Source organism: Schistocerca cancellata, chromosome 3 (genome assembly GCF_023864275.1).
Source record: "Schistocerca cancellata isolate TAMUIC-IGC-003103 chromosome 3, iqSchCanc2.1, whole genome shotgun sequence".
Classification (NCBI taxonomy): domain Eukaryota; kingdom Metazoa; phylum Arthropoda; class Insecta; order Orthoptera; family Acrididae; genus Schistocerca; species Schistocerca cancellata.
The window spans coordinates 724,909,598-724,932,527 of NC_064628.1; positions in this window are offsets into that span (position 1 = coordinate 724,909,598).

Sequence of the window (22,930 nt, forward strand, 5' to 3'; positions counted from 1 at the left end):
CAAGTAAAATGATCCACCGCAGAAGACGATGGAAGGAAGAATATAAGGAAGAGATGTCATTTTTTGTAAATATAAGCAGCCATCAGGTTCCAAGAGCTGTAAAACGAACAATTCACGTGCTCTTTGTGGCCATAAGAGAGACAGGAATTTTACCGTTTTTTCAAGTGGAAGTAGACTGATAGCTCTTTGTGACATGAACTGTGGACTCTTTGTTCTAAATTGTATTCCAAACGTTTAAGAGTATCCACCATGAGATTAAAGAGTGCTGCACGGTAAAACAGTGTTCATATTTCTTAAGGTGATAATTAACGGTATTCTGCTGTGCACTAATTATGTTTCCCGCCCATTAGACTTTACTCGCGGTCAGAACTTTGCATTCCGTTTATATTAAGTTTAGCAACTTACATTACATTTTATCAAGGAGGTACTATCAATGTTTATTACATCATTGTCATATATGGGAGTTTGTGCATAAGACCAAGGCGATATTAAGTTACCGGAATTCACGAATTTAAAATATAGTTGTGAAACAGAACATATCATTGCTCTCAGCCGTCAGTTACTTCAAATTAAAATTGCAACGTTTCAACAGACATTATATAGTGAGAAAGCTACGAATATACTACAGCCACCTAGATATTGCTCTCTTGCGACTGCGAAGACAAGATTAATTTCGACGCGCGTAGGAGCATTTAAGCAGTCATTCTCTCGGCGCTCCATACGCGAATGGAACGGTGACAAACCATTATACACTCTCAGATAAAAGAAAGGACGCCACGACGAAGGAGTTATACAAATTTGTCACAGGTGTCGACGGAAAATGCAAAATTGTAAACTTTGGCGGCGGGTGGATGAGTGTGTGTGACGCTCTTACGCAATTTCGCCGCGCAGCTAGGAAGGACTTGTCGATACCAGGGGACATGTCGATACCAGGGCATAAAGTCTTTGTGAATTTCATTCCGTGTGCTCAATTGGACAGTAAGTACGTCTCGCAGACAACAATATATACAAATGTCAGCATTTGAGAGAAGACGCGTAGTTGGGCTCAAAGAAGCCGGTTGGAGTAATCGAATGCCAGACATTTGCCACGCCGGACATTTGCCACACTTGCCGCTTCGCCAGGTAACTTGAGTAGCGATCCCTCAGGTAAGGGACGCCCTTTCTCGTACTTCTTCTGTCCTCTTTCAAACCGCCGTCTGCACATCTTACTCGATACAACCAGTACGTCAGGGACCTTCTTCTTCGACATCTTGGCGAAATACAGAGCTTCTTTTCCGAAATCGAAATATTTATAACTTTTGGGAAACGAAAGCAATACTGACGATTATGTCAGTATGTAATTAGTTCCACCAAGTATAAATATAGATCCCTCTGTCTGTAGGGTAGCTTCCTTTCACGCTTACTGATTGCGATAGAAACAGTCCATCGGCATGGGAGCAAGAAGAAAGGAACGATGTAAAGAGAACGCGAATGTACGCTAATCATTTCGTTTTGATCACTGCATTTGTGCCTATTTTAATTTCTACAACTACATGCCCAAAAGAGAATAAGGAAAGAAGAAATGGGAATGTGAATGTTTGAAACGAAGAACGACATACTCCATATTAATTTACTCTCTAAAATCCGATATCCCTTGCGGCGAAACATTAGTTAATAAAGTGTAGCGGGACAATGTTCAAAACATGACTGAAAATACGTTCACTAAATAGAGATAAGAACATCTATGATTGACATGTCATCTAAAGTTGACGCACAATTTTAATATGTTAGAAATAAGGAAATAGAGAATCCCATGCTTGTAACGTACATTGTTGTTCCACATTGGCTCTGGTATTACAGGGTCACAGAGAAAGCATCCTAGGTTTTGGAAGGAAAATCCGTAACTGTAATGATCTGTACTACAACAGAAACAAGAAGCACAACTTACGGAAAAATATTGTAATGTGTGTTCAGATCACAAGCGACATTGAAGCAGATAGTTCTTGTGACTTAGTATCGGCAGAGGTTAGATTCGAGAATCGGAATAAATTAATATCTGGCTCCTTTTCCCGACCCCCTGTCGGAAAGGATATTGCTGAGACATGGCTTAGCCACAGCCTAGCTTTCTTTCAGGAGTGCCAGTTCTGCAAGGTTCGCAGGAGAGCCTCTGTAAAATTTGGAAGGTAGGAGACGAGGTACTGGCAGAAGTAAAGCTGTGAGTAGCGGCCGTGAGTCGTGCTTCGGTAGCTCAGTTGGTAGAGCACTTGCCCGCGAAAGGCAAAGGTCCCGAGTTCGAGTCTCGGTCGGGCACACAATTTTAATCTGCCAGGAAGTTTCATATCAGCGCACACTCCGCTGCAAAGTGGAAATCTCATTCTGGAGTATCAACAGTACTCGAGAGACTCATACCAAATAGATTAATAAGAGACGGAACCGATCCCCGACAGAAATCTGTTGCAGGAGCACCGAAAAAGGCACGTATAATTTAGACGAACGCAAAATCCCCAAGATTGGCGAAGTTTTACTGAGTCTCGAAATTTGGTGCGGATTGCAATGCGAGATGCTTTTAATAGTTTCCACAACGAAAGTCTCTCTAGAAATGTGGCGGAAAACCCAAAGAGATTCCGGTCCTATGTTAAGTAAACCAGGCCGGCCGCGGTGGTCTAGCGGTTCTGGCGCTGCAGTCCGGCACCGCGGGACTGCTACGGTCGCAGGTTCGAATCCTGCCTCGGGCATGGGTGTGTGTGATGTCCTTAGGTTAGTTAGGTTTAAGTAGTTCTTAGTTCTAGGGGACTTATGACCTAAGATGTTGAGTCCCATAGTGCTCAGAGCCATTTGAACCATTTTTTTAAGTAAACCAGCGGAAAGGCTCAGTAAGTACCTTTACTGCGCGATAGCGATGAGGAGGAGGAGGAGGAGGAGGAGGGGGAGACAAGGGACCCAACCCTTAGGAGCAGGTAAAATCGTGGCGTATGTCCGGCGTGGCAAACGTCCGCGCACAGGAGTAATCGGCGAATCGCTCGACATTTGAATGGAAGCGGTGCTACTCTTCGACATGTTGGCAGCAATGTGTGATATCATCGAACCGACGGGCAATTGGTGCTTCAGTGACCACAGGGACCATTAACAGGCGGATCACAGAAAAAGTCGGGTTGCCGACCCTAACATGCATGAAATATTTTCCAGGATACTTTTATTTTTCCCTCCTTGTAGAAGCTTCTACCAAATCCTTGTTGACTCTCAGAGCTCTATACGAATAGTCACTAGTCTCTCAGCACCTACAGTTCTTATTTTCGCCTTTGCGGATCCAATGGTGCAACTGGAGGAATGGTATTGAGAGACTTGTTTTTCATATTGACCTGGTGGCTGCTGGTGGCTGGCAGTGCTTCTCCTTCTCGGACCCCTTTCTGCCCTTTGCTAGCAGCGACTGCGCCTTTCGTCACGAGTGTGCGTTTCCGAGTCTGAAAACCGCCCACCGGCGGCAGAGTTTAGCGCCCGAGGCAGCCAACGCGAGCAACAGGTGGAGGCCATTGTCTGCGCTCAAAGGGCTGGCACTAGCTACCCCCACCCCTCCGTCTTTGTTTGCTTCCGCGCTGCCGCGTCTACAGAAAAGCTCGCCTCCTCACGGCGAGAAATGTCAAGAAACGCCGCAGGCACGCCGGGAATGAACGGGAGGGCGGCGTACTTCTCTCGGAATGGAAATAAAGGTTGTTGCAAAAGACCGCACTCGCCAGGACGGCGTTACAGCACCGACGAAGCGTTTTTATCACACCCAGTCTCCTCCAACCTCACATTTCTGCGAAGCTGTTCAGGCACTGTGTGCAATCGAGCTGGCAGTTCTGGCCACGAAGTCTTCCGCGATAGTTTTCAATGTGAACCCGAGCCTTGACGTAGACCAGAAGCTTAGGCCAATTGCAGTTCACCGTGAGGGGATAGGGCGGTTTTGCTAAATGGGAGCAAATTGCAGGAAATCATCCCTCAGAGGATAAGGAGCAAGAAAATCCATATGCGTCTATGACCAGAAATGCTTTCCAAGGCAGCTACACCGACATGAAGGTGGAGCTAAAAGATCTATGACATTGCAGTTTTCGATGAATGTAAGCACACGTGAACACACCAGGCAAGTGGAAATGATTTGTCTGTATTATTGCTTTGGCTACACGCTCAAGAGGGCAGTGAGGTGGGGCATCATCATCTTATTACATGATCCTTCCTACCACCAAAGGCTCGTCCTCCAGCGGTGGAGGCAGCTTCACCCACAGGAAGTACAGATACACCGAAGCACGAAAAAACTGGTATAGGCATGCATATTCACATACAGAGATAGGCAGACAAGCAAAATTCGACACTGCGGTGAGCAACGCCTATATAAGACAACAAATGTCTGGCGCAGTTGTTAGATCGGTTGCTACTGCTACAATGGGATATTATGAAGATTTAAGTGCGTTTAACATTGTGTTAAAGCCGTCGCACAAGGGATGGGACACAATATCTCCGAGGCAGAGATGGGATTTTCCCGCACGACCGTTTCACGTGTGTACCATGAATATTAGGAATCCGGTAAAATATTAAACCTCCGATATCGCTGCGGCCGGAAAAAGATCCTACAAGAGCGGGACCACTGACAATTGAAGAGTATCGTTCAACGTGACGGAAGTGTGGTGTCACCGCCAGACACCACACTTGCTAGGTGGTAGCCTTTAAATCGGCCGCGGTCCGTTAGTATACGTCGGACCCGCGTGTCGCCACTATCAGTGATTGCAGACCGAGCACCGCCACACGGCAGGTCTAGAGAGACTTCCTAGCACTCGCCCAGTTGGACAACCGACTTTGCTAGCGATGGTTCACTGACAAAATATGCTCTCATTTGCCGAGACGATAGTTAGCATAGGCTTCAGTTACGTCATTTGCTACGATCTAGCAAGGCGCCACTACCAGTTACTATTGATACTGAGTCATGTACAGTCAAGAGCGATGCTCATCATTAATGGATTAAAGTTAAGTATTCCACCAGCTACGTCCGTTTTTCTGAAGTCTAATTTCCTTGTCCTGTTCCAGACCTCACGCCAGCCTGTGTGAGCTAAAACGCGTGTCTTTCGGCTTCCTCTAATAATACGGTGTTGGCTCTCCTGCCAACCCACAACAGGAAGTGCAACCCTTCCACAGACTGTTCCAAATTTAATTGCTGGGCCATCAACACGTGTCAGCGTGCGAACCATTCAACGAAACATCATCAGTATGGGCTTTCGGAGCCGAAAGCCCACTCGTGTACCCTTGCTGACTGCACGACACAAAGCTTTACGCCTCGCCTGTGCCCGTCAACATCGACATTGGACTGTCGATGACTAAATGTTGCCGGGTCGGCGCTGATGGTTATGGAGACAAACTCATGAATCCACGGACCCTGCATGTCAGCAGGGGACTGTTCATGCTGGTGGACGGTCTGTAATGGTGTGGGACGACTGCATTTGGAGTGATACGGGACCCCTGATACGTCTGCATACGACTCTGACATGTGACACGTACGTAAGCGTCCTGTCTGATCACCTGCATCCATTCATGACCATTGTGCATTCCGATGGACTTGGGCAATTCCATCAGGACAATGCGACACCTTACATGAGCAAAATTGCTACAGAATAGCTCCAGGAACACTATTTTGAGTTTAAACATTTCCGCTGGCCGACATATTCCCCAGACATGAACATTATTGAGCGTAACTGGGATGCCTTGCAACGGGCTGTGCATAAAGATCTCCACCCCTCGTACTCTTACGGACTTATAGACAGCCCTGCAGGATTCATGGTGTCAATTCCCTCCAGCACTACTTCAGACGTTAGTCGACACCATGCCACATCGTGTTGTGGCACTTCTGGGTGCCCTACACGACTGTTTGGTGTGAGTCTCGCCTTTGACGAGCTATTGGCCGGTCCCACGAGGCGGTCGCGAGTAACCACTTGCCCACACATTGAGGCTGTATCTGTGCTCATCGTCCGGTGTCACCGTACCATTGGGATTATCTGTAGCCCAAAAGCGGGCGTTGTCAAGGCTGACGGTACCATCCCTCGTAAAGATAGCCTCATCTGTAAATAGGTCGGGTGACTGAAAGCCCAGCGTTGTGGTGACTTGTGCGACTGGCCACCGGACAAAACGGTCGCCTCAGGGCCAAGTCTGTAGATAATAGGACTTGCACGTGTTGTAAGTGATACGCATAGTTACAGTCGTCGTGGAGAGTGTGCCACACGACCACACGGATTACCCCACGCTGGCGGGCCATCTATCTGATGCTGATACGGGGGTCACTGTCAAAGATCTTCTATCTCCACCTTCAAGTGGATGGACCTCTGCCTCGCTCGCAACTGACTACAGCAAAATTCCGCTTCCGCACAGTGGTGTGACGTCACATGTTTTGAATACGAGAGCGCGACTGGCCGTTGTCGACTGTCGTCGTCCGCTGTTACCATCATCCCATGGCGGAAGACTGGTGCACATATTCTTCAACACCGGAATCCAAATTTCATTCAATTTCACGCCATTCTCCTTCCTATTGAAATTCCTGGGGTGTTTCATAATTTCAATGCCCTCTCTGTATAGCTTTTCGTGCTATGCGTTTGTGGCTGCCAGTACTTGAGTAAAATAAATGTAGTGGTCTCCCGGCTGTGAAGCATGTTCCGCATCAGCTGAGCTGTCAAGTCTTACCTCTTCTACAATTGCCCTTGTGCTCTTCGAGTCGGTTTTCGACAGTTCTTTTTGTAGTACCCACGTACACCTCCCCACAACGACACGGAAGCCCATAAATTCCAGCTTTTTCCGGCGGTTGGTGAGCATCCTTCGCCGATTTTAGGAGATCTTGTATCTTTCGTATGGGTGTGTAAATTACCGGGATGTTCCGCTTTTCCAAATTGGAAATTTGTGGTAGGGTGATATGGGACCAAACTACTGAGGTCATCGGTCCCTAAGCTTACACACTACTTATTCTAAGTTACGCTAAGGACGACACACACACACCCATACGCGAGGGAGGACTAAAACGTCCGACGTGGGGAGCCGCGCGGACCGTGACAAGGCGCCTTAGACCGCGGGGCTATCCCGCGCGGCTCCGCTTTCTCAAGATTTTTCCTATGCGGTCAGACGCGTCCTTAATGAATGGCAGGAAAACTTTTGATTTCAGCGGCGCTTGAGCGTCATTATGATTTCTACGACGTGGTCTTAACGCTCTTTTCATCTCAGCGAACGAATAACCATTCTTGAGCAATGCAGTGGTGACATGTTTTAATTCTGCTTCAAACAGCTCTGGTTCACAGTATTTTTCTTGCTCTATCCACCAACGTTTTTATGACGCCTCGCTTTTGTTGTGGGTGGTGGTTCAAACCACGGTGTAGGTAACGGTCTGTGTGCGTGGGTTTTCGGTCGAAACCCCACGCGAGCCAGGGTGTGGATCGGACATTCAACAAAGCTAAGACCACCCTCGAAACCGTCCTTCGCAGATGGGGACAAAGCGTCGGGATTTAAAGTGAAATCCCTTCGACCACGCCATAATTGCCCGAAATATTTTATTACTTGAGTTGTTACGTTATTAGATTAGATTAGATTAGTACTTGTTCCATAGATCATGAATACGACACTTCGTAACGATGTGGAACGTGTCAGGTTAATAAAATGTGTCTATACAAGATATTACATTACACAAAATATTACATGACACTCAATAATTTTTTTGTGGAGGTTGGGAAATTACCCACTTACTATATCCAAAAATTCATCTAATGAGTAGAAGGAGTTGCCATTAAGAAATTCTTTTAATTTCCTTTTAAATGCTATATGGCTATCTGTCAGACTTTTGATGCTACTAGGTAAGTGACCAAAGATTTTTGTGGCAGCATAATTTACCCCCTTCTGAGCCAAAGTTAGATTTAACCTTGAGTAGTGAAGATCTTCCTTTCTCCTAGTGTTGTAGCCATGTACACTGCTATTACTTTTGAATTCGTTCGGATTGTTAATAACAAATTTCATTAGTGAATATATATATTGTGAGGCTACAGTGAAGATTTCTAGCTCTTTAAATAAGTGTCTGCAGGATGATCTTGGCTGAGCTCCAGCAATTATTCTGGTTACATGCTTTTGTGCAATGAACACTCTTTTACTCAATGATGAGTTACCCCAGAATTATGCCATACGAAAGCAGAGAATGAAAATAGGCGTGGTTAGCTAATTTACTCAGATGTATATCGCCAAAATTTGCAATGACCCTAATAGCATATGTAGCTGAACTCAAAAGTTTCAGCAGATCCTGAGTGTGGTTTTTCCAGTTCAACCTCTCATCAATGCATACATCTAGAAATTTTGAATATTCTACCTTGGCTACCGATTTCTGATCGAAGTCTATATTTATTAATGGGGTCATTCCATTTACTGTGTGGAACTGTATTTACTGTGTTTTGTCAAAGTTTAACGAGAGCCCATTTGCAGAGAACCACTTAATGATTTTCAGAAAAACATCGTTTACAATTTCACCAGTTAAATCTTCTTTAGCTCCGTGGATATTTCGCCTGTCATATACAGCAGGTAGAGCATATTTTGCTGCCTGTAACGGTATCGATTTAGATTCAGGAAAGTAGCTTGCCAGTGAACTGCTGCGATGTGAAGTTTCAGTGGCAGATCGGCGATTCCGCGTGTAATAAATCAGGCTTACAGGAGTAAGGAGGCGTACAGCAATTGGAACTCGAGCTTCGTCAGCGTCAGGGGGTGGACACACGTGCGTGGGCGGCGGCCAGGAAGGAAGCGCGTAACGAGGCCCGGGCCCGCCATTGGCGCCAGTCCGCTTCCTTCCGCAGGAAGCGCGCCGCAGCTGGCGCCACTCGCGCCGCTGGTCCGGGCCCACGTGCGGGGACCTCTGTCCACTCTGCTGCCGGCTCAACACTTCACTTCCTTTTGACTCGTCATTCTTCTGCCTAGTTCGATAGTGTCCTCCAGGGATGGCGATTACCGCTTAAACAAGCGACTGTTGGTTGTATTGGTTTTTTTTTTCAACAACGTTCCAACCGGACAGTTAAAACCGTTGAAAATAACTAGGTACTGAAATAACAGATGTTAGGTTTCTTATTCCTGGTATTTCCTGCAATAAACGTAGAAATCGAACAAAGATTGAAAAATTTTCGCTCCGTCAGTTACGAGATACAGACCTATCTATTTCTGTTATTTTCCTTTTTTTGGCCGACCCGTTTAATCTTCCCTTGCAGATAGGAAAATTCTTCCGTTGCTTCCACTATTGTGTCGTTCCCGACATCGATGTTAAGCAAATACTTATTTCCTGTGTACAGGGAGAAAATACACTCCTGGAAATGGAAAAAAGAACACACTGACACCGGTGTGTCAGACCCACCATACTTGCTCCGGACACTGCGAGAGGGCTGTACAAGCAATGATCACACGCACGGCACAGCGGACACACCAGGAACCGCGGTGTTGGCCGTCGAATGGCGCTAGCTGCGCAGCATTTGTGCACCGCCGCCATCAGTGTCAGCCAGTTTGCCGTGGCATACGGAGCTCCATCGCAGTCTTTAACACTGGTAGCATGCCGCGACAGCGTGGACGTGAACCGTATGTGCAGTTGACGGACTTTGAGCGAGGGCGTATAGTGGGCATGCGGGAGGCCGGGTGGACGTACCGCCGAATTGCTCAACACGTGGGGCGTGAGGTCTCCACAGTACATCGATGTTGTCGCCAGTGGTCGGCGGAAGGTGCACGTGCCCGTCGACCTGGGACCGGACCGCAGCGACGCACGGATGCACGCCAAGACCGTAGGATCCTACGCAGTGCCGTAGGGGACCGCACCGCCACTTCCCAGCAAATTAGGGACACTGTTGCTCCTGGGGTATCGGCGAGGACCATTCGCAACCGTCTCCATGAAGCTGGGCTACGGTCCCGCACACCGTTAGGCCGTCTTCCGCTCACGCCCCAATATCGTGCAGCCCGCCTCCAGTGGTGTCGCGACAGGCGTGAATGGAGGGACGAATGGAGACGTGTCGTCTTCAGCGATGAGAGTCGCTTCTGCCTTGGTGCCAATGATGGTCGTATGCGTGTTTGGCGCCGTGCAGGTGAGCGCCACAATCAGGACTGCATACGACCGAGGCACACAGGGCCAACACCCGGCATCATGGTGTGGGGAGCGATCTCCTACACTGGCCGTACACCACTGGTGATCGTCGAGGGGACACTGAACAGTGCACGGTACATCCAAACCGTCATCGAACCCATCGTTCTACCATTCCTAGACCGGCAAGGGAACTTGCTGTTCCAACAGGACAATGCACGTCCGCATGTATCCCGTGCCACCCAACGTGCTCTAGAAGGTGTAAGTCAACTACCCTGGCCAGCAAGATCTCCGGATCTGTCCCCAATTGAGCATGTTTGGGACTGGATGAAGCGTCGTCTCACGCGGTCTGCACGTCCAGCACGAACGCTGGTCCAACTGAGGCGCCAGGTGGAAATGGCATGGCAAGCCGTTCCACAGGACTACATCCAGCATCTCTACGATCGTCTCCATGGGAGAATAGCAGCCTGCATTGCTGCGAAAGGTGGATATACACTGTACTAGTGCCGACATTGTGCATGCTCTGTTGCCTGTGTCTATGTGCCTGTGGTTCTGTCAGTGTGATCATGTGATGTATCTGACCCGAGGAATGTGTCAATAAAGTTTCCCCTTCCTGGGACAATGAATTCACGGTGTTCTTATTTCAATTTCCAGGAGTGTATTTCATGCACTTTTAGATAGGCAACCCAGCTTACAATATCTGTCCTAGGTAAGAATGACGTAAGGTGGGCTGCAAAGAGCATGTAATATTTTCTCTGGCTTTCTTTTATTAAGGTCATTCAAAAAGAAAAAAAAAAGATAAGGAAGGAAGAGTAGGGTGTAACGTCCCGATCGATATCGAGGTCATTAGAAACGTAGCAAACGCTCGGAATGTTTCGAGGATGGGATAGGAAATCGGCCACGTCCTTCCAAAGGAATCATCCCGGCATTGACTGGAGAGCTTTAGAGAAATCGCGAAAAGCTAAATCTGAACCGTCGTCTTCCTGATTGCAAATCCAGTATGCCAACCACTGTGGCACCTCACTCGATTATTCAAAAAGAAACGAACTGGAGGCCGTAAAATGAAAACCGCTGAAGAGATCGTAATGCCATTGCCTACGGAAGAAGTTGTGGTCCTCATAAGAGCGGTGAGATCCTATATTCGCCACAAGAGGGACATAGGTGCACTGCCACTTGGCGATAGAGCGAGTACGTGCACGCGACGACTCTCCGATGCTTTCAGTCGTGCTGAAAACAGAAGAGTGGAGGCGTCAAAAGTCGAGCAAATGGGTGTAGTTCGTTCCCTTACAGCGGAGGAACTACAGGGAACGGAAATTCATCAAAGAATGGCACAAGTGTACGGAGAGAACTGTATGTCCGGTGCAAGGGTCAAGGCGTGGCACAAGCATTTCAAGGAAGGACGAATGTCGCTGGTCTATGATGCACAATCCGGATCGCCACAACGCATTACCGATACCACTGTCCAGCAACTGGATGCCATCAATATTCAAGACTGGCGAGTTACGATGGCAGCCACTGTCCCAGAAGTCGGATTGGGCGTCGAAATTGCAGCGATATTCAGTGCTCTCTACACTGTTGTGCCATTCTTCGATGAATTTCCGCGCTTCGATGAATTTCCGCTCCCCGCCCTTCTTTCATTGTAAGAAAACGAACGATTCTCTTTTCCTCTTTCTTTTGAAGTCTCATTTCTCTTTTTTCAGCATTACTAACGAGGGACATCTTTCGACCTCGAACACTCGGAACCGCACGAAACCGTGCTTAGAATAACAATGAATAGAAAAATTTCATTTAAAAAGTTGACTCAACATAATGACGAAAATCATTTCGATGAAGGTTTAAAAATAAAAAAAATCAACGTACTTGACGAGTTTCGAACCGACAATCTTTTGAATGTGAGGTTAGCACCTTACCCATTATACTATTCAACTGATCTGAAAAGTAATTCCCTTTTAAAGATATAGAGCATTACACGAAATTCCGAAATTTTTTCGTCGATTAGTCGCAAAGGCCCACCAGGGTGTATGGCTGCGGGGTGTGAATCATTGGAACTTAACCCACATCATCGTGTAGCCTGTTTCAAAAAGTCCATCCCACAGCTGGGGACCTCTTCTTGTAAGCATGCTGTCCACTTCTTTAAACGCATCTTGCAAGTCTGCTTCACACTGGGCCAGAAGTGTTATGTCGCCTGAGAGTTTTAGCATTGGTATCTTATATTCCTTTTTTCACTTTCTGCATTGTTTCTTGACACCGCATGAGTTATTGTGTTTATTAATTGGACTGGGGACTCGTCCCAGTGTCGCACTGGTAGCTCTTACTATCTACGGCCCGATGACTTGTTCACTGTAGCTGTAGTAAATTATATACACAAACCTTCCTCGTGAACCAGTCTGTCTATTAGCGAAATCCGTATAAAAATCCCCACAGTAGTTCCAGATATTAGCCTTCAGATACAGACAGAAAAATGCCGTGGGGAACTTGAATTTATAATACGTGTAGATTATCAACTATCCATCCACAAAATTTTCCCCTAAAATAGAGAAAATAACGAAAAATGTTGAAAGCTATAGCAAGGTACGGACTTGCACGTACAGTTACCTCCACTGTAATTGCTGTTGCTACATGGTTTATTTTTCAACATCGCAAAGGGACTTAATTTGTTGATGGACATCTTATGCGACAAGAAAACTACCCTTTCGTATTCTCGTCTGAATAACAACTGTTAACTGATAACGCGTTATTATGGTAGGAAGCACAAATAAACCAGAGCGGCAAGTACATACGTTTAGCCATATCGTTGCTACCGCAGACTGTATTAGCGTGGCTGCGCTCAGGCATCTGATGGGCGAAAAGGCGTTGTTTGCATGAGGCACTCGACTTTCCGTCGAGTGTTGCTGCTACAGGCAGCCGCCGGCAGAGGTGATTATTTGGCCGAGTTATTTAGGATTCTGCACTGGATAACAGTCAGTCACCACGAGCACTTTAGTCACTAGCGTTAGATAATTATTTAAACAGAGAGCAGGTAGGTGCAAAGAAAACCTACAAACTGTCACTCTCCAGTGGCCATGAGGACCTATATGACATCAGCAGCTGTGGAAGACTTTCGCAGATCCAGACCATCACATCAGAGTTTGGTCAGATCGTCTAGAGGATAACGTCCATCCTCTCCATTCTATTCAACAGTAATCAGTACATTCTGTAACTGACGAAGATGACGTTTCTTTTGTTTTCCAGCATAATCACACAGAGTTTCAATAAGAAATTACTGGTTTCAGACGTGACCAGCCGATGCCAGAGCGCATCCGCAAGATGGTCCGGGTGGAGCGAAGCAGCTTGAAGCCATCCATTTTTATACAACGATCACGGATGTCGATAAGGAAGGTTGGAGGGAAGGAAAGAAATGTAGCTTTGTGATTTCTTTAAACGAAACAGACAAATCCTTATTTTATGCTTATACAGTGGCCAAGTAAAGATCAACGTGATATGGTTATTTTTACGTCACCACTTTCCTGACATGTAAACTTGTAAAAGTTCATTTCTCCTCACTGCACTTATTCCTTCGGTACGTTTTCCATTTAACCACAATGCTGTGGTCAGAGTTGTGGAAAACTAGAATTCATTGCATTGTGTCCCAGTTTTGCCACTGATACAATTTCAGTACTTGTATGTTTTAGCTCTTCATCGATTTCACTTTCAAATGCTCTTACATAAATAGAAATACCCTGTTTTCCTGTTCACGTAGTCATCACCGATTATCATAAAGTCCGTTATTATACAGAGAAATTTAGTAATATACCGCTGTAGTACCCACTTATAACGAGTCTGGCAAGATTTCTTCATGTGGCTGGTGTACGGTTCGTTCCGAAGACGGCGTGTCAATGATGATGATGACGACGACGATGATGACGATATATTTGAAGGGGGGGGGCACGAAATCTAGGTCTTTATCGCCCATACCAGTTCGTTATTAGAAGGGCATGTTTAAAATAGACAAAACCATGAAATTATACCATCAGGAAAAGAGATCCAGTATCCATAATCGTTAAGAACATAAGTGAAACAATGAAAAATTTAAACTGGGATAGCACTAAAATGTTGCTGGTTGATCATTAGACATGAAAGGAGAGCCAAAGTGTTGGCATCAATTATCCAGTTCACCATGTAATGATGTCACATGAAATACTAATCCTAGCAATGCCCTACAAACAGTTCATACACATATCATCGTTTTATTGGAGACCACTGTCGTCGAAAAATTTCAAAATGGCTTTTGGCAATCTGATCGCAACCATGTTTATTCTGTTCACTATTTCAGTTTAGACTTTTTCATGTGCAATACATCGTCCCTCGGCATATGTCTAACACGTCACGCAAAAATTTGCACATTTTTGTCGTTCTCAAACATACTGCGTTTGATATCTTTTCCCTTACTAATGTAACAAATCAAATTGCCCTAGTACGCACGAACATGCCCAGATAGGAAATGAAATATGCTTAACGATGACACGTATATTCAGATTTCTGCCTGACTTGCGCTGGGGTATGAGGTATTCAACTTTGGTTCCAAAGCAGAAATTGCTATAGCTGACGTAACAAACATATTTGCAGATACAACGTGAAAATGTTGTCGTTTAGAAACTTCATACCCAGTTTACTGAAAGACAAATCGCGATGAACGTACCACTAACCCGCGGAGGTGGCGTTATTACAACGTAATCCGTTGGTAAACTCCATCCACTTTGGTGTCGCTCAAAGAAACGGACGAGATTAGGGGAAACTTGCCTCTGCGTGTTTGCAGCGCAAAGATACAGCCTAGATCACGGGAGGAGAGCTGAAACAGCAAGTACGCACTTCCAGGAAACGCCGGTTTGTGTTACGCACGTATCTGGGCGCAATGCGTGCTCACCACGCGATGTGTGTGTGTGTGTGTGTGTGTGTGTGTGTGTGTGCGCGCGCAAGCGCTAGCGCGCGCGTGTATGTGTTTACTGGCGAGTGGCATCCCGCTCGACTAAAGACACACAATCCGTCCGACAGCCGCTTCCTCTCGACCGAAGTAAAAATAAGCCGCACTTTCCTCTTTTACGACAGTTGCTTCCTCTGATCTGGTGTGATATTCCGGGAATCGAGTGCGAGTTGCCTCTCGGTCTTAGAAAGCTACTGGGTTCTCAGGAAACACCGGGAAGAGTTTGAGGTCGATCGCAACATTCCTGGACGGACAACAACTGCGCAGTTCAGGAAAGGTCTGCACGAATCCCGCACCTGGCCCTTCAGACAAAGGAGCGTGTATGTGTACAAGCTGTTGGGCTATTGTAGGGGAGGAGTACAGGACAATGAAGCAAACAAATAATAGGAATAACCATGGGTCCGGAAACCAACAGTTTTCCCGATACGAATATGCACAAGTGCAATCATAAATGTTATAACACTTTCAAAAAAATGGTTCAAATGGCTCTGAACACTATGGAACTTAACTTCTGAGGTCATCAGTCCCCTAGAACTTAGAACTACTTAAACCTAACTAACCTAAGGACATCACACACATCCATGCCCGAGGCAAGATTCGAACCTGTGACCTTAGCAGTCGGGCGGTTCCAGTCTGTAGCGCCTAGAACCACTCGTCCACTCTGGCCGGCTATAACACTGTCAGTATCTAAGGAAAGTAAGGCGAAAATCAGAAACGTGGTACACTGCCCTCATTTGATTTTATTGTCATATCGGATACCTAAGTACTAGTAAATAGCGTTTCGAAAACAAGTGTATCTGTTGTGCCTCGCGAACCATGGCCTCCCAGGTCTCCCGACTTTATGTTTTTTTTTTTGTTTTTTTTTTTTTTTTGGGGGGGGGGGTGGGGTGGGGGGTGGGGTGTTTAAAAGCTGCTGATAGCGTCGACGAACTCCGAGAATGCATTGTCTATGCTTATGAGTGCATTCGGAAGGCGCCTGGGATTTCTCAGCGTGTACTGGCATCGAGGAGGACGTGTTCTGAAGCCTGCCTTCAGATGAACGGCGGTCATGTGGAACAACTATTGTAACGGGTTGTCCTTAAGTGCATATCTCCAGTCTGGATCCTCGGGGAATCTATTGTAAGGTGCCGGACGGCGTGGCCGAGCAGTTCTAGGCGCTACAGTCTGGAACCGCGCGACCGCTACGGTCGCAGGTTCGAATCCTGCCTCGGGCATGGATGTGTGTTATGTCCTTAGGTTAGTTAGGTTTAAGTAGTTCTAAGTTCTAGGGGACTTATGACCTCAGCAGTTGAGTCCCATAGTGCTCAGAGCCATTTGAACCATTTTTGTTGTTGTAAGGTGTTTATGTGCCCAGTCATCATACGACGCATCGGGGAGACAACTGTTTATTAGGACTATTTGCTTGTTTCATTATCCTGCACTCGATCCTTTCGTTCGTACCTACTATGGACAAAAAGCCTGCATTTGGGTAGGCGATTCCTCTGCCCTTTGGAGAACGACATGTGTGCGAGAGATTTGAATCTCGTTTTAACTCTTGGTCTGAATTGACTCTCTCCTACATTTACATTTTTAGAAGTGACGTGAGAGGAATACAGACATACTCAAGCAATCCGCTCTGGGTCCATACCAAAAAACAGACGAGAAAATTTATTAGCCCGCATCCACAGTGGATGGTGAATACCAACTGTATCTTAAATTGGCGGTTTATGTAGGTATGATATGCAACCAGCCCGTTTTTTTTTTTTAAATCTGATGTGATTTATTGTAGCATTAACTAGTTTTCGAGCCACTGCCGGTTCATCATCATTTGGGGTTACAGGAAAATTATTTACTGAACTATGTGCAGTCGTGTTGGTTTACGTAAAACTAAGTGCACCTGAATACTGTGTGTGTACGTGTGTGTGTGTGTGTGTGTGTGTATGAGAGAGAGAGAGAGAGAGAGAGAGAGAGAGAGAGAGAGAGAGAGAAGGCTGGCAGAGATGTATATCGGAATAAATGTGTCATGGATACCAACATTTAACGCAATTACCACGACCCACATAGTTCAGAAAATAAGTCTTTTCTGATCTCCATCTGATGATAAGCCTGCAGTGGCTATGAAACTATTTAATTGCACAATAAATCTTATAAAATTAAAAAAAGCGACTGGTTGCATATCATACCTACATAAACGTCCAAACCAAAGAAAGAGAAGAATTTAACCAGAATAAAACTGTGCTGTGTTAAAATGATGAACGGGTATGACTGCACCTATTGAAGTGTGTTTCGTAGGCAATATTATCGTTGGCTTAAAAACGTCTTTTCAATAAAAGCACAAGTAATCGATGTTCGGTGTTATACGTATATTTTCTGTTCTTTAAACACTTTTTCATCGTATTTCCGTCAGTTATAGAATTCAGTGTAGTTTGTACAAAACAATCATAATAAAAATGTAACAGCAGTGTTTAGTTTAACGCTGTTACACTCCTACAATATAGCTTATAAACGCAGTGCGGGGCATGACCAAAGCATAATCAAAGGCCAAATGCTAGATGCGGAGTTCGTGTACTGGCGATTAGAGCAGTTTTGAGCACGTTGTGGAGTTCAGGTGTTGTGCACGTGAATGTTGCTTTGTTTGTGTGAGCCGAGCTCCCTCTGCCCATCTACTTTACGACACGTTTCGTAATGTGCGACAGCAAAACGACGTTTTACTTCGTCTTTTATTAGGATGGGAAGATTTAACTGCGGTTTACGAGTTCGTTCATAGGTCAAGCAGGCTCAACAGTACGTTCTCTGGGCAACAAGTTGTGAAGTAGCAGACGTTGTCAGCCCTCGTTGAAGAGCGGATTTGGTACTCGGATGGAACACGGTTCGATTCCTAACCTACCAATTGTAATTAACGTTTTCGATGCTTCTCAACTGCCTTCTAGTCGAAAGTCCTCGGGAAAGAGTGTATTTTGCACAACATTCCACATCCTTTATCAGCAAACATTACAGAGCGAATCAACAATAGCAGCCGCGCGAGATTAAACGAGCGGTCTGGGGCGCTGCAGTCATGGACTGTGCGGCTGGTCCCGGCGGAGGTTAGAGTCCTCCCTCGGGCATGGGTGTGTGTGTTTGTCCTTAGGACGATTTAGGTTAAGTAGTGTGTAAGCTTAGGGACTGATGACCTTAGCAGCCAAGTCCCATAAGATTCCACACACATCTGAACATCATCAACAACAGCACAGTATTTATCTACGAACTAGCGACATCTGGTGAAAGTACAACACAAAAATCTTGTGGCTACTGTACGGCAGCTTGTTCTGAACAGTAGTGTTACTGACAACATGACTCGTGCATATGATGTTATTTATATATATTTGGCGATGCTGGTGCTGATTTTGCATTTAACATTTGACGATCCCACTATGGCTGGAGTACATTAGGACTTCGTTTTTATAAAACAGGTATGCCTCTTCATACTTAAAGCGCACAAACGCATATATATGTCAGTAGTACTTTTCGTTATGGTCTATTTATTGTTTTTAAGCTGTAGACAATCTGCGAGTGTATTTATGTTTTTTCCCATTTTTTGCTGCAGATCTGATGATGGTCATTATAGACGGAAACTGGTAATCTGTTAACAAAAGGTTTGTGACCATAGACGTAAATTAAAGTAAACTTATCTACGAACTTTTATGTTAAAACAATATATAGCGACTTCTTCTGGTGGGTCCCACAGCCTCCATAAATTCATAGAAGGCGAACATTTCCAGCAAGTTTTATTAAATAAGTTAATTGCTTCATTTATCAGAACTGCCCTGTTCCGAAGCTTAGCTCATTTTCAAATGTACAAATGGATGTGGACACATCCTCCTATTTCTACATTTTTTTTAAATGCTCCAATTTCTAAACTGGCCAGAAGTACTAAATAAAGTACTTATTTTAACATAGTTTCCACGTGGCAATGATGACTTTGTTGTTATTTCCGCTTCTGTTTGATCTAATTTAAAAAAAATGAAAAAAGTTGCACGCACTTAACTACATCTAAAATACGAACCGACGATATTTGGTAATCAGGATGTAACGAAGCCGTATGTCGGTTACGAAAATCTAGAAAATAATTTCAATGATAGACTTTGTAAGATAAAATTATTAAAAACAAATTATTTCTTTGATACACCACGCGCCTTCGTTTCCAATTCGGTACTAAATGCAGTTTGATGTGGATTTTTCCTGGTAGTTTCTAGCAGTAGTATCTAGACAGTGTCGACCTGTCCGCCCACACTCTCTACTTCAAATGTCCGCTCACATGCGTAAAATATTTTTGCGCGTAGGTGAGTGGTCGTACTGAGCGGGTAAGCGCAGTGGCTAGCACAGTAGACTCACATTTGGGAGGACGAAGGTTCAAACCCGTGACAGGCTATCCCGATTTAGGTTTTCCGTGATTTCCTTAAAGGCAAATGCTAGGATCACTAATTTTCTAGAACATTTCTCTTGGAGTACAGCGGTTTTTGTATTACTTATAAATGAACGTGAACAGTCACAACAGCAACACACTTCGTTTTTTTTTATGAGGTCTGTTTTAGGCCATCTTCAGACGTCTCATCTTGATGATATTCGATGGCTATGAACAGAGCAGGCGTTACGACTCCACGAACGCTAATTTGCGTTTTGTGACTGTTCATGTTCATTTTTAAATGCTAGGATGGTTCCTTCGAAAGGGTACGACAGCTTTCCTTCTCCATCCTTCCACAATTCGAGCTTAAGCTCCGTCTCTAATGACCTCGTTGTCGACGGGACGTTAAACAATAATCTCTTTCACCAGAATATTGAGAAAAAGTCCCTCTAAAACCATCGGAATTTTAGTTGGTTGCGTCATTCACCAACTATCTTTAACGGCCGCCGAACTCACAAGATCCAACGTGAATAAAATAACATCGAAATTTTGTTGTAGTATTAAAGACGTTAGGAGACTCGGTATTGACACGTCTCCTTGTGGACACGGCAAGCAGTAGCAGCAGTGCTCGGCAACACGGCGAGGCCAGACCAGCCGGTATACGGAAGGCGGCGAGAGAGGTCCACGGTTTGCCCCCAGCCTGGAGGCGCGGGGCCCCCACGGGGTGGTGGTACACTATCCCCCCTCCACCAACCACAGCCACCACGACGCCACTACACCTGTCCTCCCACGCACTGCTCTGTACTGGCCGCTCAGCTGGGGCGTGTGGGCGAATCGAGGCCCTGAGCATTTCACCAGACCGGTCCGTCACCGCAGCCGCCATATATCACGCGGATCCTCAACCTTAGGCCATCTTCACATGTTTTCTCATTGCGAAACACTCCAAACCACGTGATGTCCTCCGTCATGGTTGCTGCACGCACAAAACAGTGGTTCCCAACCTTTTTCGGACCATTACCTCTGAGACATTAGCCAATACCACAGCCATTCCCTACCCCTGCCGTTTGTTCTGACCCCCCCCCCCCCCCCCATTATCACCAACTTTATCACCCAACTAAACTGTAGAATCTGTAGAATGAAACACTTTTCTTGGAACACTTTTATTTTTAAAATGATGAAAGATGAATGATGTTTAGTTCGTGTGTGGGGGTGAGGGGGAGGGGGAGGGGGGGAATTCGTGGTGCATAGCAAGTGCTACCCAAAATTCCTTCTCAGCTAAGAAGGCTAATTATTCACAGTGAAGGTAGACACTTGTTACAAAACATATTTCCCCTGCATTACTCCTCTCCATTCCGGCACTTGTTTGTCCCGCATACTGCAACCCTGTTTAAAATAAAACAAGTACCAATATGTGCACTATACCTACTGTTCGTAAATCACTTGATTGCTGCGCTCCTTACTGTTCCGCCGTAGCGACAAGCGCCAGCACGCAGATCAAGAACGATACAGCATAGAGGGCTGTGAGACGACATCAGCCAATAGCACGCTGACTAGGACGTCACCACGATAGGAGCGACCTCTACACGAAGGGAATAAACGCGACACGCCGCCTTGACTCGCCGCACTAGAAGATCCGTGACTTATGAACTTGTGTGATTAGCTTGCATGGTAATTGTATGTAACAAAGGACAATGATTATTTGCATGTCGCCAATTGCTTGCGACCCATCATGTGGAAACGAAAGTTAATTATTGTCAATTCAATTACTGTAATAAACTCCATTAATATGATTAGCAAATCGTGTATGTTGTCTAGCTATGTACAACTCTGTACGCCTTAATACAATGTGGCGTCTCCTAAGTTCTGCTTGTGACGTTAAACCTAATGCTGTTTCTGATTGGCTACATTCCTCTGCACGCTTACTTTCACGCTTCGCAATGTAGTGGAACGTGGAATTACACGCTTTGACGTCACCACATCCTCGCCCGTGAACATTTTGATGTCCCGAAGCCGTACTCATACGGCAAGCGTTTCTCACCGTGCAGCACGTAGTTTCAGTCGTGCTTAGTGATCATTCAAAAATGAATTGGTGCAGCACACGAAATGTGCTCTTCGTCATGATTTGTGACCACAGCGCTCTCCAGCACCGGTTTTCATCAGCATCTGGCTCGTAAAGCACACAGTTTGTTTACGAAAATGGAAACGTGTAAAATAGCTACACAACTCTATTACAACGCACATTTCCTGCCAAGTCCGTACGCTAGTCACGTTGTTTTGTCTTTAGTATATACAAATAACAACTTGGGTAACCTTGAATGTGATACATGGCAAAAAGGAAAGCTCCATGTCCAGCCAGTAACGAAATCTGCCTAGAAAACGTCTATCACAAATGGTGTTATACCAAAACTGAAACTTCCTGGCAGATTAAAACTGTGTGCCGGACCGAGACTCGAACTCGGGACCTAATTTAATGCCAATTTACATTATTCTTCCGCATAATTTCATCATTCTCAAGTAAGGGACCAAAACCAACAATGTATGACACTACATGCCACAACACAGTCGCAAACAACACAACAATCATAAAACAAATAAACACCGGCACTACATACTAAGACTGTAGTAATAAGGTAATGTCGTTTGGGAGGGGAAGGTTCGAAGAACTATTATTCCGAGGCTCCTCCTCCGCAATGGCATCCTGCATAGTGTTTACAGTATACTGCACACAAGCAGTAATGTATTGATCGTCTTATTGTGTGCAGACAGAAGTACATTCTCTTCTCTATTCAAAGCTATAATCAATGGATTTCATACATCAGAAATGTATTAAGTTATTTAAGGAATAATGCATTCAAGTAGTAATGAACTATATTGCCGGCCGGAGTGGCCGAGCGTTTAAAGGCGCTACAGTCTGGAACCGCACGACCGCTACGGTCGTAGGTTCGAATCCTGCCTCGGGCATAGATGTGTGTGATGTCCTTAGGTTAGTTAGGTTTAAGTAGTTCTAAGTTCTAAGGGACTTATGACCACAGCAGTTGAGTCCCATAGTGCTCAGAGCCATTTGAACCATTTTTTTTAACTATATTCTATTTCAACTCACAAGTTACAAACTTCTCATGTCAAGCTAAAATTCCTGTATTCCATGTATGACGTGCTCAAACAGCATTTAATCTGCATAATCTGTGTAAACATACATTAGCGCAAACCATTTCAGATGAGAATAGCTCGTGGTTGTAGCGAGACCTTCTCATCTGAAATAGAAATAGGCCATTACTAACCAACATGCTCTCTCTATATTACAAATTATTCTCAACCACGCTAATTGTATTACATTTTCTTCTTTTTTACTTTTCTTTGATATTTGAAATGTATAAATTATATTCTCATCAATTAGGTAGTAACAAATTATATGGAACCATTTTAACAATTGTCAGCCATTCAATTCGCAGTAACCACAGAGAAATCGTTATATATAATGCTCTTTATATTATTTTAAAAAAGCATTAACACCTGTATACCAATAAGACTGTAACAATGA